Genomic DNA, 18,282 nt, shown 5'->3' with positions numbered 1-18,282 from the left:
CTAGTTAAAGGTCTAAATACTTCCCACTGCAAGCAAGGAGGAATTCTGCAGAGGACTGACCTGTGGGAAAGAAGAGCCAAAACACAACAGCTGAGTGCACACAGCATACACAAAAACACTTCCACAAGCACCAGGCCCTAGACAGTGTATGACCCCTTCTTAATGTAGTATTAATCTCAGGAACAGGAAACATAACAAGCTTTCATAACATGCAAAAGACAGAAATCTAGACATAATGGCAAGACAGAGGAATTCTCCCCAAAAGAAAAATCAAGAAGTCACAACAAGGGATTTGCTCAAAACAGATATAAACAATACATCTGAACAAGAATTTAGCACAACAGTCATAAGAAAACTAGCTGGGCTTGAAAGAAGCATGTAAGACACCAGAGAACCCCTGGCTACAGATATAAAAGACCTAAAAACTAGTCAGGCTGAAATAAAAAATGCAGTAATTGTGATGCAAAACTGACTGGATGTAGTCACAATGTGGATGGAAGAAGCAGAGGACAAATAAGTGATATAGAAGATAAAATTATGGAAAATAATGAAGCTGAGAAGAAGAGAGAAAGAAAACTATTAGATCATGAATATAGATGTAGAGAATTCAGTGATTCTACAAAGCACAATAATATCCATATCATAGGAGTCCCAAAAGAAAAAGAATAGGAGGGATCCCTGGGTGGTGCAACGGTTTGGCGCCTGCCTTTGGCCCAGGGCGCGATCCTGGAGACCCGGGATCGAATCCCACATCGGGCTCCGGGTGCATGGAGCCTGCTTCTCCCTCTGCCTGTGTCTCTGCCTCTCTCTCTCTCTGTGACTATCATAAATAAATAAAAATTAAAAAAAAAAGGAAAAAGAATAGGAAAGGGTGCAGAAGGTTTAACTGAACAAATTACAGCTGAGAACTTCCCTAATCTGGGGAAACAGTCATCCAAATCTAAGAGGCACAGAGAATTCACCTCAAAATCAACAAAAACAGGTCAACATCAAGACATATCAGAGTGAAACTTGCAAAATACAAATATAAAGAGAGATACCTGAAAGCAGCAAGGGACAAAAGGTCCTTAACTTATACTGTGGACACAGCATATCTTTCCACAGAAATCTGGCAGGCCATAATAAAGTGGCATGATATATTCAACTTGCTGAATCAGAAAAACAGGCAGTCAAGAATTCTCTATCAAGCCTGTCTTTCAGAATAGGAGAGAGAAAGAGTTTCCAAGACAAGCAACAACTAAAAGAGTTTATCAACACTAAACCAAGTCTACAAGAAATTCCCTTTGAGCAAGAAAGAGACCAAAAGCAACAAAGACTAGAAAGGAACAGAGATAATCTATAGGAATAGTGACTTTACACATAATACAATCACACTAAATTCATATCTATCAATAGTTAGTCTGAATAATAAGTGGACTGAATGTTCCAATTAAAAGACAAAGAATCTAATGGATAAAAAAACAAGTGCCATTGATATGCTGCTTATAAGGGACTCATTTTTGACCCGAAGACACTTGCAGATTGAAAGTGAGGAGGTCAGAACCATCTATTATGCTAATGGATATCTACTTATATTAGAGAAATTAGATTTTAAATCAATATAGTATAATAAGAGTTAAAGGGCACTATATCATAACAATGGGGTCTACCCAACAGGAAGATCTAACAATTGTAAATACTTAAGCGCTCAACTTGGGAGCACCCAAATATATAAAATAATTAAAAACAAACTTAAAGAAACTCATTGACAATAATATAATAATGGTAAGGGACTTTAACACCTCACTCACAGCAATAGGCAGATCATCTAGACAGAAGATCAACAAGAAAACAATGGCTTCAAATGACACCCTGGATCAGATGGACTTAAAAGATATATTCAGGACATTTCATCCTAAAGCAGCAGAATACACAATCCTTTCAAGTGCACATGGAACATTCTCCAGAATAGATCACAAACTGGGGTACAAATTAGGCCCCAACCAATACAAAAAAGAATGAGATCATACCATGCATATTTTCCAGGCACAATGCAATGAAACTTGAAGTCAACAACAAGAGAACATTTGGAAAGACTACAAATACTTGGAGATTAAAGAACATCTACTAAAGAATGAATGGGCTAACCAGGAAATTAAAAAATACATGGAAATAAATGATAATGAAAACATGAAAGTCCAAAACCTTTGGACTGCAGCAAATGTGGTCATAAGAAGGAAGTGTATAGTAATAGAGACCTTCCTTAAGAAGCAAGAAAATCTCAAATACACAACCTAAACTTACACCCAAAGGAGTTGGATATAGAACGGAAAGTAAATCTTAAAGCCAGCAGAAGAAGGTAAATAATTAAGATTAGAGTTGAAATAAATGATATAGAAATAAGAAAAAAAAAAACAGAACAGATCAATGAAACTAAAAGCTGGTTCTTTGAAAGAATTAACAAAATTGATACTCCAGCCAGACTTATCAAAAAGAAAAGAGAAAGGACCCAAATAAATAAAATCATGAAAGAGACAGGAGAGCTCAAAACTGACTCCACAGAAATACAAACAATTCTAAGAACATATTATGAGATATTATATGCCAACAAATTGAGCAATCTGGAAGAAATGGCTAAATTCCTAGAAACATATAAACTACCAAAACAGAAACAGGAAGAAAGAGAAAATTTGAACAGATCCATAACTGGCAAAGAAATTGAATCAGTAATAAAAAAAAAATCTCCCAAAAAACAAGAATTCAGGGCCAGATGGCTTCCCTACAGCATCCTTTCTTGATACAAACCCTCAAGAAGGGACGCCTGGGTTGCTCAGTGGTTGAGCATCTGCTTTCAGCTCAGGGTGTAATCCCAGAGTCCGGGATTGAGTCCTACATTGGGCTCCTTGCAGGGAGCCTGCTTCTCCCTCTGCCTATGTCTCTGCCTTTTCTCTCTGTGTCTCTCACGAATAAATAAATAAATAAAATCTTAAAAAAAAAAAAACCTCAAGAAAGTAGGGATAGAGGGAACATATCTCAACATCATAAAGACTATATATGAAAGACCCACAGCTAATTTCATCCTCAATGTAGGAAAACCGAGATCTTTTCCCTTAAGGTCAGGAACATGACAGGGATGTCCACTCTCACCACTATTGTTCAACATAGTACTGGAAGTCAGCCTCAGCAATCAAACAACAAAAAGAAATAAAAGGCACCCAATCAGCAAAGAAGAAATCAAACTTTCACTCTTTGCAGATGACATGATACTCTATGTAGAAAACCTGAAAGACTCTACCAAAAACATTCTAGAACTGATACATAAATTCAGCAAAGTTGCAGAATATAAAATCAACATACAGAAATCTGTTGCATTTCTATACACCAATAATGAAGCAGCAGAAAGAAAAATCAAGGAATCAATCCCATTTACAATTGCACCAAAAACCATAAGATACCTAGGAATAACCTAACCAAACAGGTGAAAGATCTATACTCTGAAAACTAAAGACCACTTATGAAAGAAATTGAAGAAGACACAAAGAAATGGAAAATATTACATGTTCATGGATTGGAAGAATTGTTAAATTGTCTATACTACCCAAAGCAATCTACACACTCAATGCAATCCTGACCAAAATAACACTGATATTTTTCATAAAATTAGAACACACAATCCTGAAATCTGTACGGAACTAGAAAAGTAGCCAGAGTAATGTTGAAAAAGAAAAGTAAAGCAGGAGGCATCACAATCCCAGACCTCAAGCTATATTACACAGCTGTATTCAACAAGACAGTATGGCACTGGCACAAAACAGACACACAGATGAGTGGAATAGAAAAGAAAACCTAGAAAAAGCAGGAAAGAATATCCAATGGAAAACAGAGAGCAACAGTCTCTTAACAAATGGTGTTGGGAAAAATGGATAGTAACATGCAGGAGAATGAAACTGGACCACTTTCTTACACCATGCACAAAAATACACACTAACTTGGTGAAATCCATCAAAATCCCAGAGGAGAACACAGGCCAAGGAGACTTTGGCCATATCAACTTCTTATTAGAGACATCTCATGAGACAAGGGAAACAAAAGCAAAAATGAACTATTGGGACTTCTTCAAGATAAAAAGCTTCTGCACAGCAAAGGAAACAATCAACAAAACTAAAAGGCAACTGACGGAATTACGAATGACATATCTGATAAAGGATTAGTATCCAAAATTTACAAAGAACTCATCAAAATCAGCCTCCAAAAAATAAAAAATCCAGTTAAGAAATAGGCAGAAGACATGAACAGACACGTCTGTTCATGCCTTCCAAAGAAGGCATATGAATGGCTAACAGACACTTGAAAAAAATGCTCAGCATCACTCATCATAAGGGAAATATAAATCAAAACCACAATGAGATGGTATCACCTCACACCTGTCAGAATGGCTAAAATTAATAACTTAGCCATTGGCAAGGATGCAGAGAAAGGGGAGCCTTTTTGCACTGTTTGGGGGAATGCAAACTTGTGCTGTCACTCTGGAAAATAGTATGGAGGTTCCTCAAAATTTAAAAATGGAGCTACCCTACGACCCAGCAAATGCACGACCATGTATTTATCTGAAGGATGAAAAAATACTGATTCAAAGGGGCATATGCAGTCCACTGTTTATAGCAGCATTATCAACAATAGCCAAATTATGGAAAGGACAAAAATGTCCCTCGACTGATGAATGGATAAAGAAGATGTGGCACACACACACAATGGAATATTACTCAGCCATCAAAAGAATGAATTCCTGCCATTTGCAATGATGTGGATGGAACTAGAGTATATTATGGTAAGTGAAATAAGTCAGAGAAAGAAAAATATATGGTTTCACTCATGTGGAATTTAAGAAATAAAACAGATGAAGACATTGGAAGGGAAGGAAAAATATAATAAGATAAAAACAGAGAGGAAGGCAAACCATAAGAGACTCTTAACTACAGAGAACAAACAGGGTTGTTGGAGGGGACCAGGTGGGGAGATGGGTTTAATTGGTGATGGGCATTAAAGAGGACACTTGTTGGCATGAGCACTGGGTTATATATAATTGATGAATCACTAAATTCTACTCCTAAAACCAATTCTACACTATATGTTAACTAACTTGAACGTTAAAAAAAAAAAAAAAAAAAAAAAAAAAAAAAAACCTTCAATAGCCTTACTTTGCAGAAATAGAAAAGCTGATCATCAAATTCACATGGAATTTTAAAGGGCTTTCAACAGCCAAAACAGTATTTAATTTAAAAAGAAAACACAATGTTGGATGACCCATACTTCCTCATCAGAACAACTTCAAAGTTACAGTAATCAAGACAGTGTGGTACTGGCATAAGAACAAACATAAATCAATAGAACAGAAGAGAGAGTGCAGAAATAAACCATTACATCAATGGCTCATTGATTTTGGACAAGGGTGCCAAAGCCATTCAATAGGGAAAGAATAATCTCCTCAACAAATGATGATGTATATCCAGATGCAAAAGAATGAAGTTGGATACATACCTCATACCCTATACAAAAATTAACTCAAAACTGATTAACTACATAAATAAAAGACCTGAAACCATAAAACTCTAGAGAAAACATGGAAGTAAATCTTTATGACCTTAGATTTAGATATGACATCAAACATATGAGTAACAAAAGAAAAAACAGATAAATGGAACTTCATCAAAATTTCAAACTTTTGTCTATCAAAGGTAATCATCAAGAAAGTGGAAAAAAAAAAAACAAACCCTCAGTCATAAGATAGAGCCCTGTGTTAGGCTTGGCAGTCAGTCAAGAATGGGTTAGAGACTTTCTCTCTTTCTCTGCCTCTCCTCCCTGCCCCTGCTCTCTCTCTAAAATAAATCATTAAAAAGTATTAAAATCTAAGCTACAATTTCTTGCATCTGTTAAAAAACACTATGCCTTGCTTTATAATAAACTCTACTAGTCAAAATTATTTTACATGCCTTCATTATTATTTCTAATAGAAAATAAAAATCTGGGGGATTCCTGGGTGGCTCAGTGGTTTGGCGTCTGCCTTTGGCCCAGGGCACAATCCTGGAGTCCTAGGATCGAGTCCCGCATTGGGCTCCCGGCATGGAGCCTGCTTCTCCCTCTGCCTGTGTCTCTGCCTCTCTCTCTCTGTGTCTATCATAAATAAATAAATAAATAAATAAATAAATAAATAAATAAATAAATAAATCTTTAAAAAGAAAAAGAAAATAAAAATCTTTAACTTTCTAAACTGTATTAAATCCCTGAACTACACAAAAGCTTTTGTATAGTTAACTCAAATATGATAAAATGTACTCCTCACATGAGTAAGTATGTTCTGATATGCTTTTAAAGACTGTCTAATTTTGGCAGTAGTATTCTATTTGCATGTTTGAAATGCTCATTGCTAGGTAAATGTGAAAAAAACGTGAATCCCTTTTCTTAATTTTTTACAAATTTAGTTACCAGCCACACTATTACATATGGACAAACAGACTCAATTGTTTGCAATTAAGCAATGCCACCTAAACTTACTTTCATGTTATACTAAAACTAAAATATATATGAAAGATATATCATGGCGTGGCTGGATAATTTATTGAAAACTTTGTTGTCTTGTTCTTCTTGTCTTAAGAGAGTAAAGTAACAAGAGGTGTTCTCCCTTCTTAGTCGCATGAACAGAGGCCTGTGCCATATCCAGAATCTGAGAGCTTTGCTAAGGGACCATTTGAGTTATAGATTGCCACCCAAAGTTAACCCCTATCTCTGTACAGACACATTTAAAATCTAGTTAGATGGTGGTTCCAATGATAGAACTTTTAAGAATCATGGCCTCAAAAATCACGTAAGGCACCAATTTGCCAAGTTTGACATAAAAATGGAAAAGTTGTTGTCTTTAAAGGTCTGTAGAGGCCTAGACCATGACCAAAACTTCAGTGAACAATATATAAATGATTAATTTGTTTTAGAGGATTAAAGAAACACGACATTCTGATATTTCAGTGCTGTAAAGTCAAATGTCTACTAACTACAAGGGTGTAAAAATTAAAGTGAGGATAATAATGGTTTCAGAAGACATATTTCTAAATTCTACATTTTCATTAGAAAGACACATTGCTGTGTGAGAGTCCAGATAACTTTCTTAACTAGTTTGTGGCTTCACTTAACATTACGTTTTCTTGGTTATTTTCCTAGGAGAAAAGAAAATGCTTAAAGCTACGGATGACCTCCTTTTTCTCTTCCTTTTAATCTCCTAACATTGTTATTATTACTAAGTTTAAAAGCACTCTTTCTGTAGTTACTATTTCAAAAATTTATTAGGGCCGCAAAACATATTCTGTTTATATGCTCTTTGCTAGGCAGAAAGAAGGCTTGAGTGATAAGTAGGCATAAAGAGAAACAAAGTTGCCCATAAAGTTCAGGGTCCACTTCTGGATTCTCTATTCTGTTCCACTGATCTATGTGTCTGTTTTTGTGCCAGTACCACACTGTCTTGATGACCACAGCTTTGTAGTACAACCTGAAATCTGGCATTGTGATGCCCCCAGATATGGTTTTCTTTTTTAAAATTCCCCTGGCTATTCGGGGTCTTTTCTGATTCCACACAAATCTTAAAATAATTTGTTCTAACTCTCTGAAGAAAGTCCATGGTATTTTGATAGGGATTGCATTAAACGTGTATATTGCCCTGGGTAACATTGACATTTTCACAATATTAATTCTGCCAATCCATGAGCATGGAATATTTTTCCATCTCTTTGTGTCTTCCTCAATTTCTTTCAGAAGTGTTCTATAGTTTTGAGGGTGTAGATCCTTTACATCTTTGGTTAGAAAGAAAGACAGTCTCTTCAATAAATGGTGCTGGGAAAATTGGACATCCACATGCAGAAGAATGAAACTAGACCACTCTCTTTCACCATACACAAAGATAAACTCAAAATGGATGAAAGATCTAAATGTGAGACAAGATTCCATCAAAATCCTAGAGAAGAACACAGGCAACACCCTTTTTGAACTCGGCCATAGTAACTTCTTGCAAGATACATCCACGAAGGCAAAAGAAACAAAAGCAAAAATGAACTATTGGGACTTCATCAAGATAAGAAGCTTTTGCACAGCAAAGGATACAGTCAACAAAACTCAAAGACAACCTACAGAATGGGAGAAGATATTTGCAAATGACATATCAGATAAAGGGCTAGTTTCCAAGATCTATAAAGAACTTATTAAACTCAACACCAAAGAAACAAACAATTCAATCATGAAATGGGCAAAAGACATGAACAGAAATCTCACAGAGGAAGACAGACATGGCCAACATGCACATGAGAAAATGCTCTGCATCACTTGCCATCAGGGAAATACAAATCAAAACCACAATGAGATACCACCTCACACCAGTGAGAATGGGGAAAATTAACAAGGCAGGAAACAACAAATGTTGGAGAGGATGTGGAGAAAAGGGAACCCTCATACACTGTTGGTGGGAATGTGAACTGGTGCAGCCACTCTGGAAAACTGTGTGGAGGTTCCTCAAAGAGTTAAAAATAGACCTGCCCTACGACCCAGCAATTGCACTGCTGGGGATTTACCCCAAAGATACAGATGCAGTGAAACGCCGGGACACCTGCACCCCGATGTTTATAGCAGCAATGGCCACGATAGCCAAACTGTGGAAGGAGCCTCGGTGTCCAACAAAAGATGAATGGATAAAGAAGATGTAGTTTATGTATACAATGGAATATTACTCAGCTATTAGAAATGACAAATACCCACCATTTGCTTCAACGTGGATGGAACTGGAGGGTATGATGCTGAGTGAAGTAAGCCAGTCGGAGAAGGACAAACATTATATGTTCTCATTCATTTGGGGAATATAAATAATAGTGAAAGGGAATATAAGGGAAGGGGGAAGAAATGTGTGGGAAATATCAGAAAGGGAGACAGAACGTAAAGACTGCTAACTCTGGGAAACGAACTAGGAGTGTTGGAAGGGGAGGAGGGCGGGGGGTGGGAGTGAATGGGTGACGGGCACTGGGGGTTATTCTGTATGTTAGTAAATTGAACACCAATAAAAAATAAAAAATAAAAAAAATAAAAAAATAAAGAGAAACAAAGTAATTTAAAAGCATTCACACACCTTAAAGGCTATGAGAACTTGATAGCATAAGAATTCAAATAACATATCAGAACACTGGAAAATGAACACCGATACCTCCTTTTTTCTCATTTAACTTTTAAATGGTTTTTGGACTAGCACACCGGATGCCAGGAACCATAATCTAATGCTGATTCCTTCTTCAAGGGCAAAGCATCATTCACAGCTCTGCTTCGCCACTCTGAAATAATGAATATATTCCCTTATCTGAAAATGTGTTAAATAGTTTATGTGGACAATCTCAGTAGAATAATAAAGTTAATAAAAGTTTCCAGGAATTAACATGAAATTTTATTCTAAAACAGAAACATAAATAAAAAAGTAAAATACACGTTCTCATTTTTCTTTTCAGCAACCTTTTCTTTACACTCTTGCACACTGAATATGGGAGTACTGCCTGCCCAAGAATTATTCCATTTTGATAACAATTATTGATCCAAAAAGAGAAATTGTAGTGACCTCCTATGTTCCTATAAAATATTTCCTCAGTGGCAAACTTTCATCACAAGAAAATTAACTTGATTTCAAATGCTGTAAAGTGTAAATTTCTAATTATGCTACATTTCTCCACACGGTGTATTGGAATTATGATTGACCACTTATGTGATATGTCTTCTAGAGCCCTGGGTCATTAGCAATTTGAGGAATGATTCAATAACTACCTGTCAAAAGTCATGAAAAACAGGGACGCCTGGGTGGCTCAGCAGTTGAGCATCTGCCTTTGGCTCAGGTCGTGATCCCAGGGTCCTGGGATCGAGTCCTGTATCAGGCTCCCTGCATGAAGCCTGCATCTCCCTCTGCCTAGGTCTCTGCCTCTCTCTCCATGTCTCTCATGAATAAAATCTTTAAAAACAAAAAAGTCATGAAAAACATAATGACTATTTTAATAGTGGTGCAAAGTACCTACTAAAAAATTATCTTGGGATAATAAAGATATTTTACGTTTAGACTCTTGAAAAGCCTAAACACAAAATCACAGAAATCTCTATTGTTTTTTGTTTCTCTTTCATTGACTGATTATCCATCCTTGGGCATAGAACACAATCTTGGAATGTGGCATTAAAGTAGTTCAGAGTTGCTTTTCATCTACATGTGTTTGCAATGAATTAAGTATTTATTTTTCATAATCAATCAATCATTTATTTTCCAAATCATGTAAAATAGCTCCCCACAAATTAAAGAGGAAATTTTCCTCAGACAGTACTTGATTATGGCCCTATTCCTTATCAGCTGCTTAACCATTTGAGTCTTTAGAAAAACAACACTATAAACAAGCAATAAAAGAAGGCAGTTAAGTTAAAAAATTGGCAAGGACTATCTTAGTCTGCTAGAAGACAAAACTCACGGGCTTATACATATATGAAAATATATTTACTAAATATTTACTAGAAATTTTAAGAGGTTAAATTGTCTTTCCAATTCTCAATTCTACACATTCAATTACATGAGAATAAAGGTATACATGGATGGGTAATTAAATGATTTTCCAAGTGGATAATTAATGAAAATTAAGCTTATTGATTGCTGTGCATTTGAGTGAGCATTTATAGGCATCAGTTCCTGCCATAAAGGGAAGAACTGCAAAACCACTAGCAAAGAAGCTTTTTTTAACTATAACATTGTTTTACCTGTTACAAACATTTCTATTGTTTTAATACAACACTCTGAAGAAATTCATGCACATTTATTCACATCAAAAGTAAAATTAATATTGTGGGGTCAAGTCTTTCACGAAGTATTATAAAATTCTCTACAATTAGCAGTAATTAGTACTTGCAGCAGAGATTTCATATCAAGGTTCAAAGAAGTAAATGACTAAGTCATCTAAGTAGTTTCTAGGCCTAGAGACTGAGCTCTGTGATTATGGCTGAGCTTTCCCCCAAAAAATAAAAATAAAAATGAACAATGAGGACTTGCCTTGTTCCTGTCACGGTAAAATATACTACCTAGTAGATCAGAAATTAAAATGTGGTTCAACCTACTAACAGTAATTTATTCATGTAGCTAAAATGGCTTATTAGAGAGCCCAAACAATTTTTGTATATATGTAATTTTTCATAAACATATATAATCATTCACTAGAGGAGAAAGGAGAAATGACAAGTATAATCATCTTCTATTACAAATCTATTTCTACTGAAATTTTGTTTCCTTAAGAGGGTTATTTATTGTTCTTCACAAAGATTAGTTTTTATTTGCCATTTCATAAAAAATTTTTTTGAAGATTTTATTTATTCATGAGAGACACAGAGAGAGGCAAAGACATAGGCAGAGGGTGAAGCAGGCTCCCTGCAGGGAGCCTAATGTAGGACTCCACCCCAGGACCCCAGGATCGCGACCTGAGCCAAAGGCAGATGCTCAACCACTGAGCCACCCAGGTGTCCCCACAAAATTTTTTCAATCAAAAAAATTCTTCAAAAGTAGTTCTATAAAATCTAGCTTCATGATTTCTTATACTGTTTTTAAGCATTAAGGTTCAATTTTTCGGCTGTTTTAATTTGATCCCTTGCACCTTGTGCTTCAGGTTGAAATAAGACAGGTTTTAAAAATCCCTTTGCTGTTTACAGCTTCAGGCTAAATAAATAAACTAATGTTGTTTAAGTTAGTTCATTGAAGACTCCGTTTAACTCACCACACTTGTTCTAGTGCTCTCCTAATTCAAACTCTACACATAATTCAAGATACAGAACAGTACCCAAAGAAAACCCTGTTAAATCCAAGGCCTTATGTGACGCAAATGGAATTAATCTTGGCTGAGTATAGGGGCTGTGTATGGACTTCAGTCTCCTCATTTTAGACTATGGTATAAAATAACGTAAAGCCTACAGAAAATGAGTGGTTTGGATCTCAACCAAGCAACTGCATGTGAAAATATTTTATTAGTTATATGAGGCCACAAAAACATGAAATATTTTATATATGGACATATATGCATATACATCTGTAGACATTAGTCCTCCCTTATCCAGAGGGGACATGTTCCAATACCCTCAGTGGATGCCTGAAACCATGGACAGTACTGAACCCTACTGTCTTTTCCTATACCTACATACCTAAGAGAAAGTTTAATTTATAAGTTAGAGTAAGAAATTAACAATAAAATAGAAAAATTACAACATACCATAAAAAAATTATGTGAATGTGGTCTGTTTTTCTCTCTCAAAGTATCTTACTGTACTATACTCATCCTTCTTCTTGTGATGATGCCAGATGATAAAATGCCTATATGATAGGATGAAGTGAGGTGAATGACACAGGCCTTGTGATGTAGGTTACTGTTGGCCTTCTGATTATACTTCAGAGGATCATCTGCTTCCGGATTGTGGTTGACTATCCAAACTGAAGCCATGGAAGGCAAAACCATGCCTAAGGAAGAACTTTTGTATTTTGATGTTGAATATGATGTAAGAAATGTCAAAAACTAGGATACATTGTGATGCCTCTATATACCTTATACCTCAAAGTATAAAATCAGCTATTCCAAATTTTTGTATTTTAAAAATTTTAGTTGTTTCTTGATTTTTTCAGTCATAGTTAATGCAGGTTAGACAATATTATACAGTAATTTTTAGAAATTTCTACAAATATGCAAAAGTGCACGTTAGGAGGGAATGTATTTAGGAGAGTTTGTATGCAGCTTCATTGTTACGTCAGTTACAAATTGTCCAAAAAAAGAAAGTGTAGTGAATTGATCAGAAATGAATACTATGATAATATATTTAAGAAATTAATTAATGTTAAATAATATTCTGTTTTTAAGCTGTGCCAGTAAAAATCAATGCTCTATTAATTCATAATTCCCCTGCATTAAACTGGCAGGTCTGAATGTTTAAGTGTTACATTTTAAATATTTCTTCTAATTATACTTATTTGCATATTTTGAAATGCAGATGTCTGGTTAAAGATAATACAATGATCTGCATTTTTTCTCCTTCAGTCTAAAAAGCTTTGTTTTGAAATTAATCCTAACATAGGGACTATAGCAATGTTAACTACTTAACACTAAATTGATGAGATCAACCTAAAAATTTTCTGGTTTTCACTCACTAACATTTATATGTATATATGTAAATATATAACATAAAATGTAATGTATAAAATATAATGTGTATATACAATATATATATATACACGTTAGTTTTTATTTTTATATCCTAATAATTAATCCCCATAAATTATTATTTTATTGTCATTTATTTTGGAAAACACTTTAAAATAGTATTTCTTATTTCAATTGTAGAAAAGTTGCATTTTCAAGTACAAGATTTTAATCATAAAGAAGTATCATGAGAAAAATGTATTAGTAATGAAGATAGAGCTAAGGAAAGAGTAATTATGATTTATAAAAACCTATCTTTAATGTCTGACTAATCTTGACTGACAGACATAAATACCACCATTATAAAACAGGTAATTTCATCAAAGTCAGTTTTAATAGACTGATTTATCCTGTTTTTCAAAAAGAGTAATAAAAAGCAACCTCTAATGACATTAATTTTAAATCATACTTGGCCATCACAGTCATTTCTTAATTCTGTATATTCTGACAGAAATAAAATTGACAGAAATAAAATTTTTCACTTTAGGTTATGGAAATTACTTTCAGAAATACATATTAAAGGGTTCCAAAAATCTCAAAAATAGCTATCAAAACAGCAATCAGTGAAGCAAAACATATTCTTGTAAAAATCAGCTCATGAGTACCATCTGCTTTGCAACAGGATCCTGGCTTAAAGTCTAGAATAAAAAGATTTTAATAAGGAGTTTGCCTTATTATTTAAAAAGCTCTATGCTTGTTCAATAAGTCTAAGGGTAGTAAAAAACAGCTTTAACACTCACCTTGGATTTTTAAGGCATACAAAGGTGGTAACATTTTAAATGTAACTTATTTTAGTGCAAAAAGTGGTATGTATCATCATTGGCAAAATGTGCTATTTTGGAAATGCATGTCTTTTTTTAAATAAATCACTCAAAAATGGTATTTTTTAAGATCAAGAAATCTTTTGAGTGAATCAGACTCCTTCCAGCACCAAACAAATTCTTTGAATTTACAATGCTATTTCTCCCAATGGATAATGTCACTTTGGCTCCTGATTTTGTAGAGAATGCTATATTAACCTTTCTTCCTAAAGTTATTGATCATCTGAGACATGATGTAAATCAATCTCATTATATATAAGAAAGATAAAGGGCATCAGGAACACATTTTGGTGCTCTGGTTTATTTACCCAGAAAAGTAAATTTAAAATGATCATAGAGAACAGGAATCTGATATTTCTAGAGAAGTGGCATTATATATTCCACAGAATATGAAAGCCACATAGTTATTAGGAGATTTGAGAATTATTTGCACCAACCCATCAAGTAAAGCCCTGAAGGGACAGTAGGCAAATTTGTGCTGAGAACATACAGATATTGTCAAATGTCAACCTGAGGAAAGGGAATCAATATTACTAGATATCTACAGTTGCCAGACATGGGAAGGTGGTAAATTTACTTCATTTAATCATTACAGATAGTTATTGTATCATTCTATACCACTACCCACCTATTTTTAACTATTTGGCTTTCATTAAGCATTCTAGTTGAGGAAGAGTTCTACTAATGAAAGTGAGAAAATCATTGTGTACCTACTCCTTTCATTAGAAAACATACTTCTTCCTTTGTTCTTTCTAAATTGTGATGAAAATGCATCATTATCAAGTCATATCTAGGTAGACAGCTTAACCTCATAGGAAGGAATAAATATTGACTCTGTTTTTGTTATATCTCTTGAGAATCTGAAGGACTTAAGGAAAAAGGCAGTAATGTTTTTCCATCTTTACTCAGTTAAAAATTTACATTTGTAAAAGGAAGTAGGCTACAAGATAAAACTGGATACATAAATGTTATCAAAAAATAGATTTTGGCTTTGAGGCTATGACTTTGATACCAGAATGATGAAGTCTAGAAAAGGGATAGAGTTCACTCTTATAGACACTAGGGAACATTACATAACTCCACAGAATTATCTCAGATAACTCCCTGCTTCACTTATGCACAGTGTGCACATTATTCTGTGATTTTATGTTAATTAGTGCTAATTTTAATTAACTAAGTATATAAGACATCTTAGGGCTTAGCATGAACTCAAAGTGCCAGTGACACACTAACTAAACACTAACCATGCTTTTGCCTTAGAATTCCTGTGTCAAAGACAAGACCCAAGTTCCACAATGGAAAAACCACATGCAAGTTAAAGGATCTCATGTCACATAGTTGAATTCCTATGGGGTAGGAATAGAGTAAAATTTAAATCTCTGATATTCCAAATTGCAAAATTAAGACAAATGTTTTGAAACTCTAGGATGGAAGATCTGACCCTGTAGTAATTAAAGTGCTCCAAAAAGTTTCTGAGATAGTTACTAAGACAAAAAAGTGAATATGGAAAGAGAACCAAAACCAAACCAATCAAGCAAGAAATGATCCACATTTGCCTGTGAAGAAACAAAAGGTACAATACAGTGCTTTATATTATCATCATCATCATCATCATCATCATCATTATTATTATTATTTGAGAGAGACAGCACAGGGCAGGGGGCAGAGGGACAGGGAGAGAGAACATCCATGCGGGTTCCATGGTTCCATGCTCAGCGCAAAGCCCAATGAGGACCCTGAGATCATGACCTGAGCCAAAATCAAGAGCCCGGCACTTAACTGACTGCCATTCAGGCGTCCCAGGAAAATTTATTTAGAGAATGAGGTAAGGAGAGCCTCTTTGTGGTAGTAAAACTTAAGCAGAAACCTATACACAGGAATAAGCCAGACAAAGATCTGAGGAGAGAGAGAGAGAGAGAGAGAGAGAGATCCCAACACAGGGCTGGCACGAGGATGAGGTTGGCACATCCAGCAAATGGCAAGGTCAGTGGTGGGAGCAGAGCAAGAGGAGGGGGCAAATGTGGGGAGCGACTGATGAGGTTGTGAGATAGGCAGAGAAAAGATCATATGGGTCCCTGTTAAGAACTGTCTAAGATATTCTGAATTCGATGAGGATCTACTGGAGAGTTTAAGCTATGGAGTGAGGAAAGGAAAGAAGAAAGGAATGGAGAAAGGAATGGAGAAAGGAAAGGAGAGGAGAGGAGAGGAGAGGAGAGGAGAGGAGAGGAGAGGAGAGGAGAGGAAAGGAAAGGAAAGGAAAGGAAAGGAAAGGAAAGGAAAGGAAAGGAAAGGAAAGGAAAGGAAAGGAAAGGAAAAAGAAAGAAAAAAAGATGGTGGCTTAGGTCTAATCTCTTGATGACCATGGAAAGGAAATCCAAACAGTAACTCAGCAAATTAGATTCCCAGTGATATGCTCTCTACTACTTTTCCAGTTTTATAGTAAACCTCTTCTTCCTCCTCTTTCCTTTTGCTTGTTCATCAGTAAGAACCTTTGCATAGTCTGTTTCCTCTAGAGGGACCTCCTTTTTTTGTCTTCAGGGTCCAACAGAGATTTCACCCTCATGATTCAGAACATGTTCTTTGAAACATTTCCTCACACTTCCAGAAAAAGGAGATCTAACCACAGAATCACATATAGGATAGAACTTCTCTTTTCTGCTACCTTACAGCACGCTATTTTATGCTATGTTGTCTCAGTGGCTACTGAATGGTGTGATTCTTCTCAACTTTACTAGTCTGAGAAAATTAACAGTATGTAAATTACTGAGCTAAACTTCTTAAATTAAACCCATATCACTACAAATATCACTTAGAAGATTATGCTTTTCGAAACAACTAATCCATGTTTATAATGAAGGAATTTTGTTTTTTACAACATGTCTAGAAATGGGCAAAGAAACCAATTATAAAAGTCACGTGTTCGAATCACAGTATCTAAGGTGCCACAAAATGGTACCTGTACACAAAATGGTCTACCTTGTGCATGAAATAAAACAGTATCTTTGAGTTGAGCTTATTCCATATTAAAGCACTGAGTTGGACTGATTAGGAAAAGGAACTACTGAACTTCAGGAGCTCAATCCACCTAGGATTTTTCAGGCTCAGAAATTACTTCGTAATTCTACCCAACTTCCTTTGGGATTAGGTAGTTAATCAGTATCATCACCTGGAATACAACCCACATAACTCCCGGTATCTTTCATTTCACACTTCTAAGTCTGAAGGTGAATACTGTGGAAAAAAAAAAATACAACTTCAACCTCTTCTTTAACTGAGTTTATATGAATTAAGGGTACAGGCTGTATATTAAGTAAATAATCAATACATCAACTGGGAAAGTCTATTCTTTCTGAGGACGTAAATGGTATATTACTTTAAAGTCCTGTCAAAAACAACATTTTCCAAGTTTCCAAGTAACTCTTTAGGCGAATCCGGATGCCACTGCTATAAAAACACTTATTCACATAGCTGAATTGAAAATCACTTCTCACAACAGATTTAATTCTGGAAACAAAGCCATAGGAAAAAATAACTTTCTGTAAACTGAATGAAATCTCAATGCACCAGTGCTTTCCTGACTTCATGTTATGACCTCTGACCCCCACATGAAGACAATTTTACTTCATGTGGGGACATACTGCTTAAGAAAATATGTAATAACAAAGTGTCACTATGAAACTAAAAGATATGAATTTGTAATTTTTAATATCCCTATAGAGATGTCTATCTACCTATAAATAGACTTGCAGTCATATTTGATGACATATTCCCAGCCCACAGCCATAATGTCTAAGATACATGGTTCAGCGGAAATATAACAGTGTCTCAGAAAAGTCTATTTAGAAGCTTTAGAGTTTGAAAATCTGGAGTTCAAACACCAGTAAATTGAGGGAACTTTTAATTTGAACGTGGATCTTATCTAAATTGAACTATCATATTTATCAACAGCCTTCTCAAGAGTATTATATTAGATTTTAAAAGTAGGATACACTTGTTTTTCTAGCTGATCATTACCATTTCTTATTAGCTCAGCTAGAGAGATCCTCACAAATGCGTCCAACATACCTATGTTCTTTCTCCTTTGAAGCATACCGCTATATTTTAAAATAATTAATGGCTATTATCCAAAGAAACATAAAAATTCTTTTTGCTTCTATAAGCCCTGGAATTAAGGTTTACCTGAGGTTAGATTTAAGAAAGTTGCCAGA

At 35.1% G+C, this 18,282-nt stretch overlaps 1 protein-coding gene across 6 annotated transcripts in view; it reads right to left on the bottom strand.

Annotated features, from left to right (window-relative positions):
* PCLO (piccolo presynaptic cytomatrix protein) overlaps positions 1 to 18,282 on the bottom strand; it is a 390,788-nt gene that overhangs the window by 177,601 nt on the left and 194,905 nt on the right. The gene's annotated exons all lie outside the window — the stretch shown is intronic.

Source organism: Canis aureus, chromosome 21 (assembly GCF_053574225.1).
Source record: "Canis aureus isolate CA01 chromosome 21, VMU_Caureus_v.1.0, whole genome shotgun sequence".
NCBI classification, from domain to species: domain Eukaryota; kingdom Metazoa; phylum Chordata; class Mammalia; order Carnivora; family Canidae; genus Canis; species Canis aureus.
This window is presented reverse-complemented; position numbering and strand designations above follow the sequence as displayed.